This window comes from Nothoprocta perdicaria, unplaced genomic scaffold (genome assembly GCF_003342845.1).
Source record: "Nothoprocta perdicaria isolate Ctin4 unplaced genomic scaffold, notPer1 scaffold_120, whole genome shotgun sequence".
Lineage (NCBI taxonomy): Eukaryota > Metazoa > Chordata > Aves > Tinamiformes > Tinamidae > Nothoprocta > Nothoprocta perdicaria.
Genome location: NW_020454317.1, coordinates 168,469 through 184,403, shown reverse-complemented (window position 1 = coordinate 184,403; position 15,935 = coordinate 168,469). Strand labels below are relative to the sequence as shown.

Here is a 15,935-nt window from a genome sequence, read left to right as displayed (position 1 = left end):
GTAACAAAACTCATTGCTTGTAGCTGATTAGAAATCCTTACTTGAGCCAGAATCTGTTCATGTGTTTGTGCATGTATATAAATGAGTACATTATGTCTGTATATTTTTGTAAACTTTATATGTATGCACTATAACACAAGTACTGTTGCATCTGATACGCCGCCTCTTGTAGCTGTGGTGTCAAAAGCTGTGCTGTGTAGCTACAAGATGTACAGAGCAAAAATTAAAAATAGGTATTTTGGTCTCTTAACAGCGTAGCGTATAAATAAACTCGTGGGTCGGTGAATGGCTGTTGCTTTCACTTGCAGACCCACCAGTTGTTAGGCAGTTATTAGTACGAGCTGCTGTGTGCAGCTCAGACCTTCCTGCCCGCTCCCCGCTTCCTTTGGACAGTGGAGAACTTTGGGGAGGAAGCTGAGGCGGGAGTTAAGCTCCTAAATATCCTCATAGTCCTAATAAACCCCCATGTGGGGTCCGCTAGGTCAGTGGTGCCGCCTGCCATAGCAGGCCAAGCACTTTGCCTTCCTACATGGCAGGCCATTTAACTAAAAAAACCCTTCCAGAAGTTTGGGGTTTCTTCAGAGCATGGAGCAGACCCATCTGTACCCCAGAAAACACTCGTCCCTTTCTTGCTTTGGGAGGACCTCGGAGAGAGAAAGGAGATAAATAATGAAATACCTGCAGTGAACGAGTCGCTCCGAGTGCAATTCTCATTTTAATCATCTTGAATATTCTGTTAAAGGCCAAAAGCCATTGGATTCTCAGGCCTCTGTAATAGCATGCTCAATTTGACTCTTGAATTAAGGTTATGAAAAGAAAAGAATTACCACAAAGTTCATTTTACTGCACAAAGTTCATTGAAATTCTGGGTCTCAGAGCTTTAGGCCTCAGAGCTCTTGGGTTTGGGTTTTATTTATTTATTTATCTATTTATTTATTTATATATTTTAATTCCTTTTTGGGAGCCTTGCTTGTGTTTTGAACTGTGGCAGATAAGCCAGTGTAAATAAATATGTTGTCTGGTATTAGACATTGTGTTAATGATGTGATGTTTAGCAAGCAGATATTTCCAGATTTCCCCCGATGGTCCCTTACTAGTATGTAAAAACATGATAGCCTTAGGAAATATTAAGCTGCAATAAATAGTATTTTGTAGTATGGTTATATTTCCTATAGATAGGTAACAGAGAGGATGTTCTGACAGAAGGAAGATGCATCTTTCTTTCACTTTGTTTCATTTCCGCTGCTTTTAATTCATTTCTCCAGGAATTTGGACAGAAAGGCTTTATTTAGGTCATGCTAGAACAGCACTGGAAAGGCTGCAGGAGAGGGATGGCTCCTGCCCTATCCCTTTTTCTCTCTGATGCAGCCTGTAACTGTGGGCCTGTTTAGGTATGTACCTGTGTACCTCTAGAGGTGTGTGGAGAAATGCAGCTTGTGTTCACAAAGCCCACTTTGCACTGTAGCTTTTGGAGCTTATAGGAGTCGTTACCCGCTAAAGCAGCCGCGGGGACTTCATTGCTGCTGCCTGAGGGGGAGGCTTGATGTGGAAGCAAAACCAGGCCTTGGTAGTCGTGTATGTGGCTCTAGGTGGCTTTGGAGAAGCATGCCAGCAGATGCCTTTTGGCTGTAATTCCACAGACAACCAGAATTCATGGTACCATCGAAATAAGTAGCCCGTTCTTTCAAGCGCGTGTTGTAGCTGTTTCTCTGAGTTGTCAATAGTGTATTTGCACGTAGATAGGGAGTTGAATCGGGGCCCCCAGAGCACGGGCTTGCAGGGCAGACAGACTGGGAATKATATTACTTAAATAAGTCCATTCAACATAAGCAGTGCTTTAATTGTGTGGGGATTTCCAGTGGTTTGAAGAGGGTCAGCTTGTTCAGGGAGAGCTTGTAACASAGCTCTTCCCCTCCTGATCTGTGCAACCTGTGATCATCATAAAGTCAGCACAAGTTGCCTTGCTGCTTTCAAAACCAAGGGTTTCTCTCACAGTATGTGGCAGTTGTATTTCTTTCACATAAGTAATATTTGCAGAGCAATATTTGATCTGGAAGATGTTCGTGCAGCAGGGCTGTTGGTTTGGAACAGACACGTCTTTCTCTGTGACTGCTGTAGGATTGAGCAAGCACATTTTAAGCCTTTTACTTGATATCATTGTAAAATATATAGATATTTTACCATAACTGCCACAGTGTTATTACCTCAATATCTAAACATAAAGTTATTAGTAATTAAAAAAAAAATCAAAATCGGGAGCATGGTTGCCTAATGTCTGTGTTTTTCCTCTGAAAACACAACGCTACTTTGAAGGAGCAGGAGCGGGGCGAGGGGAGGAGGGATGGGAAAGGAAAGCCTGGGAATATYGTGGCAGGCTTGGCTTTGGCGCTCCTTACTGTGTGCCCCGGTGTGGTAAGGTCTACCGCTATGGCAGGCTTTTATACAGCGATAAAGCCTGGGCTTACTCTGGCACCAGTGGGTTTGTGAGGCTCGTGGGCACGGCAGTTAGGGCTCGTGCCCGCTCCAAAGGGGTGCTGCTGATGCTGATGGATAGTAGGAGACCTTACGTCCTGTGTGGACCCCCTCATTCAGAGGCCAAGCGCTCTTTGTGCTTCCCTGAAGACTAATTCTCCCAAAGGGTGGAGGCTGTTTTCGCTCTGGGAGGGCTTAACTGTGCTTGAGTGTGAGTGACTCCGCAGAGCCGAGCTCCTGAGCAGCCTCCTYGGAGCCAGGCCCAGCGAGCGCCGAGCGGGCCTGGCTGCAGGGGAGAGAGGCTGCTCTGAGCTTGGGCAGAGCAAAATAAGCGAGAGGCTGTGGAGTCTCCTTCTCTGGAGATCTTCCCAACCTGCCTGGACGCAGCCCTGTGCCCCGTGCTCTGGGTGTCCCTGCTGGAGCAGGGGGTTGGACTGGATGATCTCTGAGGTCCCTTCCAACCATGAGGATTCTGTGGTTCTAGGTGGCAGTCCCCAAGAGCTCCGACTGCAGCTCGTGCCCACCAGGGAGCCGCAGCAGGATCAGGGTTCCTCAGAGCCTCTCGGCGTGCCCGGGTGGCCGCTGGCTGCGCGGGGACCTTGGGGACAGCGCGAAGGGGCCGGCGCTCGGGCAGGGGCCGGCGCTCGGGCTGCCGCAGCTCCCGGCTCCGTGCGCCTGTGGGGCCGAGAGGCCGCCTCATCCCTTCCCTACTGCGGGCGCCTCTGCCCACGGCCTGTGCCCACAGCGGCCCCAGCCCCCTTCCTGCCCGGGGCTTGGCCCAGAAATCGTCCTCGACTGATTGTGCATCAGTGTGCGTAGCTGCAAGTACTGCCAGAGAACCTTCCCATTGCCTTCCCCCTTTCCCTCTTTCCCCCTTTCCCCCTTTCCCCTTCCCCCCTTTCCCCCCTTCCCTTTCCCTCTTCCCTCACCTCTTTCTCCTTCCATTTCTCTTTCCCCCTTCCTCTCTCCCCTTCCCCTTTCTCTTTCCCTCCTTCCTTTTCCCCCTTTCCCTCTCCCCTTTCCTTTTCCCCTTCCTCTTTCCTCCTTTGCTTTCCCTTCCATCTTCCCCCTTTTGCCTTTCCCGCTTCCCCCTTTCCCTTCCCGCTTCCCCCTTTCCCTTCCCGCTTCCCCCTTTCCCTTCCCGCTTCCCCCTTTCCCTTCTCTCTTCCCCCTTCCCCTTCTCTCTTCCCCCTTCCCTCTTTCCCCTTCCCCTTCCCAACATTCTACTCCCTGCAGAAAACAAGCATGGATAGCTGAGAAAAGCTGACCTTAGCCATAATTTTGTTAAAGCTGTGATTTTTTAAAGAGGAAATAGGAACAGAGATGAATATTGTGGAAGGAGGGATTGCTCCTGCTCAGTAGAAGGAAGTTTTTTCATGTGCGAGACTGGATTTTTTTTTCATCCTTCTTTCTTTTCTTGCCTTAAGCTTCAATAAGCTTCGAAGAACCTCTCCACACCTGAAGCAATTCCTGGGTAGGACCTTTCCAGTCACTGTGATGACGTAGATGTAACTTTACCATTAACTGCAAGTCTTTGATGCCTTGATTTTTCTCAAATTTTGTACCTACTAAAAGCTTTCACAACTGAAATAATCATAGAGCTGTATTGTGAAGTAGAGAAAGTAGGGCAGTATGGAACACTTAATTACGACATTAATGTGAAAAGGACTTTACAAAGACTGTTTCATACAGATATAGATGACATACATGCAGACACATGGCACAGACTTTCAGACAAATACACAGGCCTTGTGTAAGGAGGGTTCTTCGGTGATTGAAGCTGGTCAGTTAAGTAGTAAAATTATTTGATTCAGATGGTGATATCCTGAAATTTCTTGTGAGTTGTTTGCTTATGTAATTACATTCACAATTGAAAAAATCAGTAGGATTTAAAATTAGGTTTAAAACTGCCAAAAAGTATGAACCATAGCGGCTTTCTTAGTTAGATATAAAGATTCTGAAAAGAATGTCAAAATGTTATTGCAACAAGAGTCAAGAAATACCAATGAAAATTGTGATTAGTGAATCCAAGAGCCAGAATTTCTCTGCAGAGAAAGCATTGATACTTAAAAGGACACATGCAATTTCTGAGGACAGCAGAAGACATGAGAAACATTTCTAAAAATAGATTATGTTAAAAATAAAAATAACCATGGGATACTTATCTAAAATGAGTTTTTTTTTTTTTTAAGAAACTTCCTGTCTCATCTCTAACAGTCTAAATTAAATGTCCACCGGGCAGGCTGCATAAACTGCCAGCCCTTCTCCTAAGAAAAACAGCTGAACTAAGCTGCCACATTTTGAATGTAACTAGAACTGAAAATTCAGACAACTGAATTTTAATGTTTAGAAAAACATCCTAAATTGCCAAGTTCAAGATGATTAATATCATGTTAAAGTATGATTCACTATATCTGTAAATTATTCATGGCATTATAATAGTGTCATCATGCTGGGAGGGTGCTTGACTAGTGGTAGATATAATTAGGCCACTAATTATATCTAAACTTAGTGTTTGAATATGCATAAAGAGGATTTACATTTTCTAAATTGAAAAGGTACTTTATTAACTACTGATGTATGTTTCTGCAAGCAATTTTTTAAGTGTATGTATGTATATAGTGCATGTGGCCTCAAGTGGTCAAATATTTACATTTGCATTTAACTTTATTACTGTTAAGTAATTCTGATGAAGTCAAATTAAAGGACAGTATATGCATCAACCCTGATGTAGACCAATTTTGTTTTCAGGTATAGAGATAATATATGGGARGATCAATAGCATTGATCCAAAATGTAGACAGTTTTAACAATGTCATTTCCTTATTGTTTCATAGTACACTTAAAAGAAAGGATGAAAACTTTACAATTAAAACTGTATTTTTTATTCCGATTGTTGTTGTTGCTGTCTTTGTCTCCAAAGATGTTGAGCTATTTTTAATTCTAAATGTTAACAAAAATTTAACATCTGGCAACCAGGAGAAAAACGTTCAGGTGCTTAGAAAGTGGTGCTGCAAGGAGCCTTCAAATAGGTGCAAAATAGTACAGAGCCCTAACAAAGTCCATGCATGGGGATAGCTGATTAGAAAGAGGAGTAAAAAACTGCTTTCCTCACTTTTAAAATACAGTCATATTTTTTGCAAGCAAACTGGATAAACACCTCTTTACAGTCATTGGTCCCATTCTGATATTGCTGTAAAATAAGAATGCRAGCCCTGGTTTTCACAGGTGGTAGCATACATGCCTGGTGATAGCGTATATGTCTTGTAAGCAGTGGAGTGATTTGGGAGTGATTCTGCACAGAGCTTAGGATTTTTCTTTGGATCAGTTCATCACCAAGGCCAGTCTCAGGGCCCCTGTCCTGTAACGACATGGAAGTCTCCTTATTCACACTGCTAAATCAGAGCTGTGATTTACACTGAATTCCAGGTCTGTTTCTTAACTCTTTGGGCAAGTTTGAGCATTATTTGACCATACAATGTAGATGAATGAGTGTTTTGAAGTCGAGGCTGAATGCGGTCTAAGTGTTTTGGCAGGGAGGGTTTCTAGCTTTGATGACGCTCTAGGCAAAACGGATGCTCAATTCATGTCTATGCAGAAAGAACTGTACTTAAGATTACAAATATCATTTGTAATCTTCTGTAAAAAGCTGGTTTATGCAGGCCTGGCTCTCATATTTAATGAAACTGAGTAGAAAAATAAAATGTGTCTACAATCAGAAATGAGAGAAGAAATGTCAAGATTCCKCCTCTTAAATAAAGAAATTTAAACTTCAGGATTATTTTAAAGAGGAGAAAAGGGTGAAAAGTCAAGTCAAAGCTTTAAAAGTGTGCGGGCTTGGCCAGATTTCATGGTAACATTGACTGGGAATAACTCATCTCAAATTATTCTTTCCAGATTGTAAAATTCATGACCGTGATAGGGTCTCATAGTCCTGCTGGGCTACACTAAGTGTCTCTCCCAGGTGCCTTAAAGCTCTCAAAGCTAGTGAGTCACACGGGCGACTCGGCGCCTACGCTGATTATCCGCTGGCCTTGCATAAGAAACGTGCCCGAGAGCAAGGAGCGCCCAGGGCCCGGCGTTGCAGCCCATGTGCGAGTGGGCAAGGAGAGGGGCAGGACCTGGGGAAGCCTTGGAAAACACGGGGGACAAGAGGGAGCGGAAGGGGCAAAATGAAGCACTGCAAAGAAACGCTCCTCAGTGTAAAGCCAAGAGGCCTAGGAGGTAGGTGAGGGCCATAGCCATGGCATTCAAACCACGTGTCAGTGAGGAAACTACAACCCCCCTTGCTTTCAAGCTCCTTAAAATCCTCACTTTCACTGCTCGCGCAGGCTCAGCCAAGCTCCCTTTGAGGAGGGGGACTCATCTCCCCTTGTTGCCGATTCACGGCGCCCCCATGGCGGGTAACTGGAGCGGGACATACAGTTATCTTCATCTACTGCGCGGCCTGAGATGCTCYGCAGCACTGACAGCACATTTCCAACACATACACACACGCAAAGGTTTAGATATACATGTGTGTATATGTATAAATACTTATATGTATGTATATGTTTAAAATCAGCAAACGCCGGCTGCTGAGKGGGGCACCTCGGTGGCCGCCAGCCATGCTGGTGGGTGAGGGGCGTCGCGCAGCGCTAACGGCCGCTGGCRGCCGTTGGGAACCGTTGGTGGGCGCGCGCACCGACGCCCCCCTTCGACTCCACCGCCCCTTCGCTGCTCGCCACGGGCTAGGAAGCGGCGCTAACTGGCAGGCGCGGCGAGCCAATGGGCGGCGGCGGCGGGGCGGGGGCGGGCGCCTGCGCGCGGCGCCCGCCCAATGCGGAGGCGGCTGGGCGCCGCCAATCGGCGGCGGCGGGGGCGGCGCTCAGTCGGGCGGGCGGGCGGCAGTTGGAGCGGTCGGGACCTGCGCGGCGGCGTTTCCCGCTTCCCTCTTTCCCTCCCGCAGCCGCCGGCGGGCACCGCGCAGCTTCAGGTGAGCTCGGCGCCGTCGCCTCGCGCCCAGCGTGAGGGCCAGGCGGGGATTCGCACCCCGGCAGCGAGGGGAATGGCCGTTGAGCGACCCGCGAGCGGCGGTTGGTTCTGCCTTTGCCCGCGGGCTGCCGGCGCGGCCGTTGGCTCGCGGCGGGGCGAGAACGCGGCTCCCCGGCGGCGGGGAAGGTGAAGCGGCTCCGCGCGGCGCCCGGCGGAGCGGGGCAGGGCTGGGGCTGGCGGGCGGTGACGACAGCGGCCGCGGAGCCTCAGTTCCTGTAAGAGGCGAGAGCTCGGGGAAGTTGGGCGACCCGCTCTGAGCACTGCTCGGGCTTTAGTCCGAGTTTAGTGTTATTTTTGTGGAGAGGGGGGTAAGGAGAGGAGAAGAGAGGTGAGGAGGGAAACCCCAAATGGGGTGAGCGCGGCTGCCCCCTGCCTTTCAGATTCCTTCGGCCTGCGTGGTGGCAGGTCAGGATGCTGGTTTCGAGGCAGGGGTGTTTCTACGCGGGAAGGTGAGGTTTTAAACGGCTTACCTGAGTGCCAGCAGCGGCCCACGTAGGCCAGGCTGCTTGGCCTTGCCATTTCTTCCTCCTCCTGCTTTATTTATTCCCCTTTTTTTTTTGGCTAGTGGAAAGAATCGCCTCTTTCCACCGAGTGGAATATCTGTGTGGAGAACAGAAGTCTCTGTGTGGATCAAGACTATCTGGTTAGAGAAACACTGGATATCTACAGGATTCCTGTGGCTTGCTCTATATGTCTTTTTTCCCCCTTTCTTGACTCTTTCTGGTTAAAAAGACTCAGCAGCTGATAGGCTCTGGTGTCTGAGGCATCATCCATTTGCTTCAGCAATAAGGGAGACCAGAAAGCTACTAGTAACCTTCAGTGTCCTTTTTAAACGGTATGTTTGAAGGCTATGTGTCATCTTGCAGATTTACATGTTCAGTTGGTAGCCTTTTCTGCTGACAAAAACTATGAATTAGCTGGGATAATTAAAAATAAATCTGCACTTGCTTTCACCCCCGTGATTATTCTAGCAAGTTTGATCATCTGTTMACAACCCAAACTGTGCTGAAAAATGAACCTCCGGATGTTCGACACTTGTGTCGTCTTCTGCTGTGCCTCGTGACCTCGCAGCGGACTTGAAAGGCTGCCAGGGTGACAGTTCTCTCTCACTGTGGGAAGACCCCTTTCCCTTCTGCTAGGTTGAGTTTAACCTCCGAGTCTGTTCAGACCTTCTTTGAAGATAGGGCTGTTGTGCTCCCAACTTTGAAAAGGTGAAAACACGGGCAGTGTGTGGTCATAATACACACAGTGAAGATTCTGACTTGGGTGCAACAAAAAGCTCATTCTTTTATGACTGCTGTAACAGCAGTATGAAAACACCCATTCATTGCCTTTGGGATGTGGCGAGAGGGGGAAGGTCTTGCAATTCTGCCTAAAGGTGAGAGGTAAATTGTCAGCAGACTGACGACTGCTTTAGACGAAACGTCTTAATTATGTTTATGAACACCAAGGTTATTCGCATTGCAGGATAACGTGCTTGCTGTTTCGTACCTGTATGTGTCCAAAATCAGGTATTGTTAAACTTGCAATTTGCCTTCAAAGATAATAGCATTATATTCCACCAATTACAACTGAATCAGCTTAAATGGTAGCTTGTATTAGCACACAGGGCATGTGTAATTAGCGCAATGCAGCATCCTTTCRGAGATCTCCGGTCACTCAGCACCGCAGCTCCAGGGTGGAAAGCAGGAGAGGTATGCAAGTGTAGCCCTGTGTTATTACTCGGGTATTGTTAACCCTCTGTATTACTAACCCTTGCATTGCTGTTCAGCCTAGCAGTGCTTCCAAGCCCGTGTACTTGCATAGTTTAAATGAAGATGTATAGCATAAGTTTTAGTGATGAAATAGTTTTGCCTATCAATCACTAATAAGCTGTTTGGTATTGACTTTTTTGCTATTTTTTTCTCTTCTGTTTTGAAGAGGGTCTGTAGCAGTTATGAGCTGACAGACTAGATGGCATTCATGATTGATGCTGGCTGTATACATTTTAATGGTGCTTTTTAACRTTACAGCTACAACAGTTTAAAAAATAGATGTTTCTGTATTCCAAAAATTAACTCTGTATTAAAAACTTCACTTTGCTTTCCAGTGTGTGTGTGTGTATGTGTATATAAATATTTTATTTTTAGTTTTGAAATGCCATCTTAGTAATATGACTTTCTGACTGTCATAGTATTCTAGACAAAATTTTTGATCTATGAACATTTGTAAGTAATTTCACAAAACACCTAGATATCTTTCTTTCTAACTGGTCAATGTCTCCTTTTTTTATTTGAGAGGTCCTTGGATATTGGTCTGTTATTTCTACCATGTGAGAGGTTTGGAAGTTTTAATATTCAACACAACAAGTTGTGTTCCCATGTTGTTGGTATACACAGAGGTTTATAAAATGAACCAAAGTCTGCAAAATGATCCTGCGATGCTCTGGGAGATCTCTTGCAGAGTTACGATTACCAAGACGAAAGAAGCTTTGGTTTTTTTGTGGAAGTATTCCACTGTATATAATYGGTGGACCTATTTTTGAAGAAGCAGCTTGTAGGTAGCCTTTCAGTCTGGAAAGGGGCTGAGCACCCACGTCCCTTTTTTAAGGTGTCTTAAGGATGTCCTTATGGCAATTCTGTGCTTCCCCAGCTGCAGTTAATGTAAGCYTGAAGGTCAGTGTGACTTAAAATGGTAGCCTGTAACCCAGAAGTCTCTTACAGCATAGGCAAGAGTTGAAAGTGTTTAGTGGCACTTAGCAGCACTACCTCAGAAGTAAGTGTGCTTATATCAGTCTGTAGGAGTAATATAAATAAAGCTAAAAAGGTAACTTTCTGCTCCTGATATGGTATGCACTTCTCTAAATGTAGTAGTTGCAAGTCCTTGAAGATTCATTTCATTCCCCCTACAATGAGGCCAAAGAATGGAAGATGCAAATTTGAATATATGTGTGTGTGTGTATATATATATTTATTTAACAAGTGTTTAAACGTACCTGTAAGCTAATATATTATCAGGGCTATTTTAGTTGCATTGTTGGTGTTCTTATGCTCTCTCATTTCTTTTTCTAGAAAATCTAAGATTGATTACTGATTGCTTACTACTCTTTATCGATATCTCATGCTTGAATTGGAGGCTAGTGTCTTAGATGAACAACTTTTCTGTGGCATAGAGGTAGTGAGGTTGTTTCAACAAAATTGAGTTATTGATCTTTGGCTTGACTTAAGGTAATGATGAATTATTCTTGGAACACAGAAGAAAGCAGGAAATAAGTGATGTACTGAGATAAACAGAGCTAGATATTCTTAGTGTGTGGTTTGGAATGATGTATTTAATATAAATGCTGCATGATTACTTGGCTCATATTGATGGTGCTGCTGTATACCTGAGAAGGGAAAGGGTTAGCTCCCAGCCTACAGTCATAGTGACATTTATCTCAAGACTTGAAAGTCATTCCTTCATCTGCTATCGTTGGAGGTGCTTTGCTTGCTTGGGGCAAGAGAGCAGTCAGCGCCTCGCTGCTGCTGCTGTCTGATGTGTCTTGATGCACATTCTTTGCAGTGTGAGCGATTCTGCCTGCACCACAGGCTGCTGGTTTGCAGGGGCCAAGTCCTGTGAGTCTTAGTGGACAGGATGTGTCAATATTTGAGGAGGTACCCAGCCCTAACTGGTAAATAGGGATAGAGTTAGCATGGATACTGAGCAACGCTGCGCAGTAGTGAGCTCTGAAGCTAAAAGAAAATCTCTCTAAGACCTCAAGTGGTGTGGTTTTGTTCAGCTTTTTACATTATGCAAATATTTAAAAACTGGCTTGGCTTACATAGTGTGCTGTAAATATTTTGACAGTATTGGTAACCTGTATTTTTCAATGTTTGTTTTTTGGGACTGATGTCTGCTATTAACCCCTTCTTGCTTATGTAGGACTGTGTTCCAAATTAACAATTCCAGAGCATCTACAGCCCCAAAATCTTAAATGAGATTTAGGAATGCAGGATAAAACTTAGGAATGCAGGATAAAACCAGGTAATCTGAGAACAGGGTGCCATGTTTTCAGTTTTTAAATGATACTGTGAACTCAGAGTTCACCTTTTTTCTTCTAATGGCCATTGTGAGTTATGACTTGTAAACTCTTGGCATTTGCTTATAAACTAGTGAGTTGTTTACTAATATAAACCTGAAGAAATATTAAAATATTAAAACCAGAAGAATATGATGGTCCTGTAACCTTCACTATGAGATGTCATTTTGAAGAAGTGTCATTTCATGTGTCTCATATTACTGTGTCTTTGTACATGACTAGTACAGGTAGTATTTATAAATCTGTAGGATCTTTTTGGGTATGATAAATGAGTCTTTCCCACATATCAGGCTGATGCATTACCACTTGATTGTAACAAAGATATGTGCACTTAAAAGGTCTAACAGGGTACTTTGATAACTAGCATTTCATGTCCTGCTTTCTAAACACAACCAGAGCTTCTGTGTTCCAAAAACAACTTCCAGTTTGCACAGAATATTCATTTACCATTTCTTTGCTAATTGAAGAGAGAATTCTGTTTGTTCTCAATAACCAATGCTCGTCTGTAGTTTATTACCACTGTAAGCTTTCGCTCTCCCTTTCTGAGTTTATGAGTAAAATACAGGGAGGAGTGAGTATCTTTGGCGAATTAATTTTAAAGGGGAAAATGTGAAGTGCAGATTACAATAAATTCAGCTTGACTCACAGGACAGGCAGGCATCTTTTTGGTTTGACTTATGCCGCTGGTCCTCTTCCTTAATAGATGTTTTCTTGGCAATTTGACAAATGTCTGAGTCACTGCAGAATGGAATAACACTTCCATGTTAGGAGAAATGAGAAATCTACGACAAAGAGGTATAGGTATATTAAAGCAACTCTTCATYGTTAATGGGGCCACATGATTATACAATGTCAAATCAACTTACATGTTTATTTGTTTTCTCAGTGCTTGATTTTCCTTTTTTAAAGCTTTTATTTATTTTTTTGAGCCCAAATCTTAAGGGCATTTTTTGATTTGGGCTGAGTTTTTGCCCTTTTAAAAGCTAGTTTAATTGGAAATAGGAATATCCTGCCCATRCGGATAAAGTGTGATGAGCTAATAAGCTATGATTCATAAGTGCCACTTTCCAAAGGAAACTGTCATATTGTCCTAGCCAGCTGAGTCCTAGTTGGGCAGTGAGGCTGTTCTGTATTGCTGCTGCATCATTGATGGCTAAAGAATGAATTTGATGGCAGACCTAAGAGCTTTCTAATGTAAAACACCAACTTCAATGAGAAGGCATCTCACTGTGCCTCTTATTACTATCTTGCATTAAAAAATGTGGCAAACAGTTTTCAGAAGTTAATTCAAGCTCAAAGCAAAAAATACATAGATGTCTTCTGCAGGTCTRGTCTCTATGGGACACTCCAGAGATACTACTGTATTCCAGCAGAATTATGTTTTAATAGTCTCTTACTAATACCTCCTAGTATGCAGCTGGAATCAGAAGTAGGATGTTTCCGGAATGTGGGAGTAAAATACCTTAAATCTTGAAGGTCAGAGTTATTCCTGAATGCATCTCAATGGGAGGGCGGTATCTATATTAACGAAAGGAGGATCTTACCTTGTAGGATAGASTGCAAAAGTAGTAGTCACTCCCCATCTTACTCCCCTTTCACTTCCCTCCCCCATAGAAGTGCAGGTTATTATCTCAGAGGCAATAAAAAAGCAATCAGGTTTCAAGTCATGCTGGTTAGCTGGTCTAGCTAGCTGAGACTAGCTAAACTGCCTGTAGATAAGTGAAGTGATCCCTTTCTGTGTAATAGATGGTAAAGATATGACAAGATTTTGTGTSTATRTGTGTTTYTAAGGTGCTGTAAGGAGAGGAACTGCTCTTATGTGATTTGCAAGACAGATAAACGCGTTTGCGAAGTTGTAATGAATTCCTTATTCTGCTCTGTTTCATCCTTGTTATCTCTTGTGTTTTAGAATACATCCTCAGAGCGTGTCTCGGAGAGCTTTAACCATTAGGCATTCTKTAGCTGTGGAGCACACATTGACTTTCTGCAGAAACGGAAAGAGATRATACTTCACATAAACAGTTTTAACGGTTAATGGCTTATAAAAATTTTTGAAGCAATAGTTTCATCATTTGGTTAGTATTGTTGATAGATTTTAATCCAGAAAGGGACCATTTGTAGTATCTGATCTGYGCTGAAAAAGATGAGCCGTGGATTTTAATGCCTATTAGAATTTGAGAAATTCTACAAAACAAGCTCCCCTTTAAGGCAATAGAATAAATTTAGAATCCACCATCAACTGTCCAAAGGACTGACTAGTCCTGCTGTCTGAAATGGGTTTCCCTCTCTGATTGTATAGTGCAGGTAACTTCCAGCTGCCTATGCTTCAGCACCTAGAACTGCATGAGCACGTTTAAATTACGATTCCTCTTAGTTCTTCTTTAAACTTACTGCCTAAAATAGTAGGTCAGCTTTGAGACAGAAAAGTCAGTTTGTTTGTGTTGGTTCAGCCCCATATGAATTCCAAGTTGATGTTGTTAGCTTGTGCTCATTTYGACAAGTAATCCAAACAAGATTTAAAATGACCATTTCCTCAGCCTTTGTTTTTTTAATTGCTTGTGAAGCAGATAGTCGCTTTTTTTTAAAGGTTACCAGTAATAATGTTAAGTAGCTCTACAGCATCTCACCAGTTACATATCTGCTTGTTAATATTTCTTGATTCTGTATTTTAAGTTTCATGTCAGACTTGACTTGCATCACTCTTTTGATACAAATATTTTGTGATGGCAAGTTGAATGCTGTGCCAAAAAGTATTTCATAAGCATTCACATTAAAAATAGTGATCTTATGGGAAAAAAAGAGTGACCTTATGGCCATTAAATTGTTTGTGTTGACTTTTCTCTTTAACTGTATAACTGCTTTTTTTATTATTAGCTTGTCATACTTGTTAAGTGGTTCTGAATGTTATTTGTGCCATTTTAGTTGACATTTTTAGTAAATRATGCAATTCTCTCCCTTTTAAGATACTGAGGTGACATTTCACCTCCCCCCGCACACCTCCAGTCTTCTGGAACTTCCACCTTATCTCCAAACCTCCTAAAGGTTCCAAGGAACTCCTGAAAGTTAATGTTGCTGATATACAGAGCCTCCCAACTGATATTTTCAATTTATTTAATGTGGGTGTATTGTGATCACACTGTGATGGTTCAGACTCCCAAGTCCTTTTCATTTCTGGTTTGAGGGGAAAATATGATTGGGCTGACTTTTGTACCTCTTAAATATGTCATTACTCATGGGTTTTGTGACTACATTAAATTGTTTGATGTATTAATGATAATAGCATTTCTGTTAAGGTTATAACCAGGACCATAAAGGAGCTTTTACCACTTGAACTACTGCAGACTTTCTGCTTCCTTTCATCAATTTGTCATTCTTAGCTTCTATTACATTCTTTATCATGAGCTTCTCTTTTCCAATGCATATAATGCTCTATCTGTAGTTACTCTGTTTTGTCTGCTAATTGTGGCTTTGGGGCATCTATTATTTTCGGGTTGCCAGTATGCTTCAGTTGAAGCTAGAGCCAGGTTGAGTCAACTCATGACTTCTGTACAAGTAGTTTCTCTCTTACTTCTATTATCCGTGCTTTTCTGAAATGGAGTAGACATGAAATTCCTTTATATTGGATGTGGGGTGTCCTTTTAGCTAGAACACTGTCATCTATAGTGTTTGTAGAATGCCAYGCCGGTTTCGGAACTGACAGAACGGAACAGCGTATGTGCCTGGGAGCAGAGTGCGCCACGATAATGCGGCATTCTCTGCATTACTGCCCGCTGCTGAAGGAGCCCATTGTTCCGTGCAGGGCGGCGCGTTTCAGGGGTCTGCGGAGACGCCAGCTCGTACCTAGCCAGTGCACAAGCTGTTGGAACACTGGCATTTCACACAGCATGCACTTTAAAGCCTTAATTCGGGCAAGCAGTGTTTTTGCAGGAACGTCGCAACTCCTTTCTTGACCGCTTAATTCGCTGGCCAAGTTACAACCACTTACTAACTCTTGGGTCATTTGGCAGCTGCATAAAGCTCCAGTTTAGCACCTAGTTTCAGGGTGGGTCTGATGAATTTGTGGGTCAGGTGGGAATTGATGGGTCAGGATGAGCAACTGGGGACATAGGAGACGGGCAGATCTCACTTGGTCAGCAACACAGATTTATACCATAGTGAAGTCACTGTGACACTGATGGGCCTAGATTGAGGCAAGTGGTGCAGTGAAAAGTTTTTGTAAAGTTAAGGTCTAAAATGAATGCTGGATGTAAACAAGCATTGCTTAAGTGTGTGTAAGGTGCAATTTTCATTTTTTAATAACCCATGTTTGCCTAAGGTCAGTCAGATTGTAATAAAATGCAAGAAAGGAGTAGTCTGCATAAATACAAGTGTT

At 43.5% G+C, this 15,935-nt stretch overlaps 1 protein-coding gene across 4 annotated transcripts in view; it reads left to right on the top strand.

Annotated features, from left to right (window-relative positions):
• The first annotated feature begins 7,365 nt into the window (after positions 1 to 7,365).
• PACSIN2 (protein kinase C and casein kinase substrate in neurons 2) overlaps positions 7,366 to 15,935 on the top strand; it is a 58,975-nt gene continuing 50,405 nt past the window's right edge. For all 4 annotated transcript variants that reach the window (XM_026054356.1, XM_026054354.1, XM_026054355.1 and 1 more), the window contains exon 1: positions 7,366 to 7,447. The gene's annotated coding sequence lies outside the window, so the exon portion shown is untranslated. The remainder of the gene's footprint in view (positions 7,448 to 15,935) is intronic.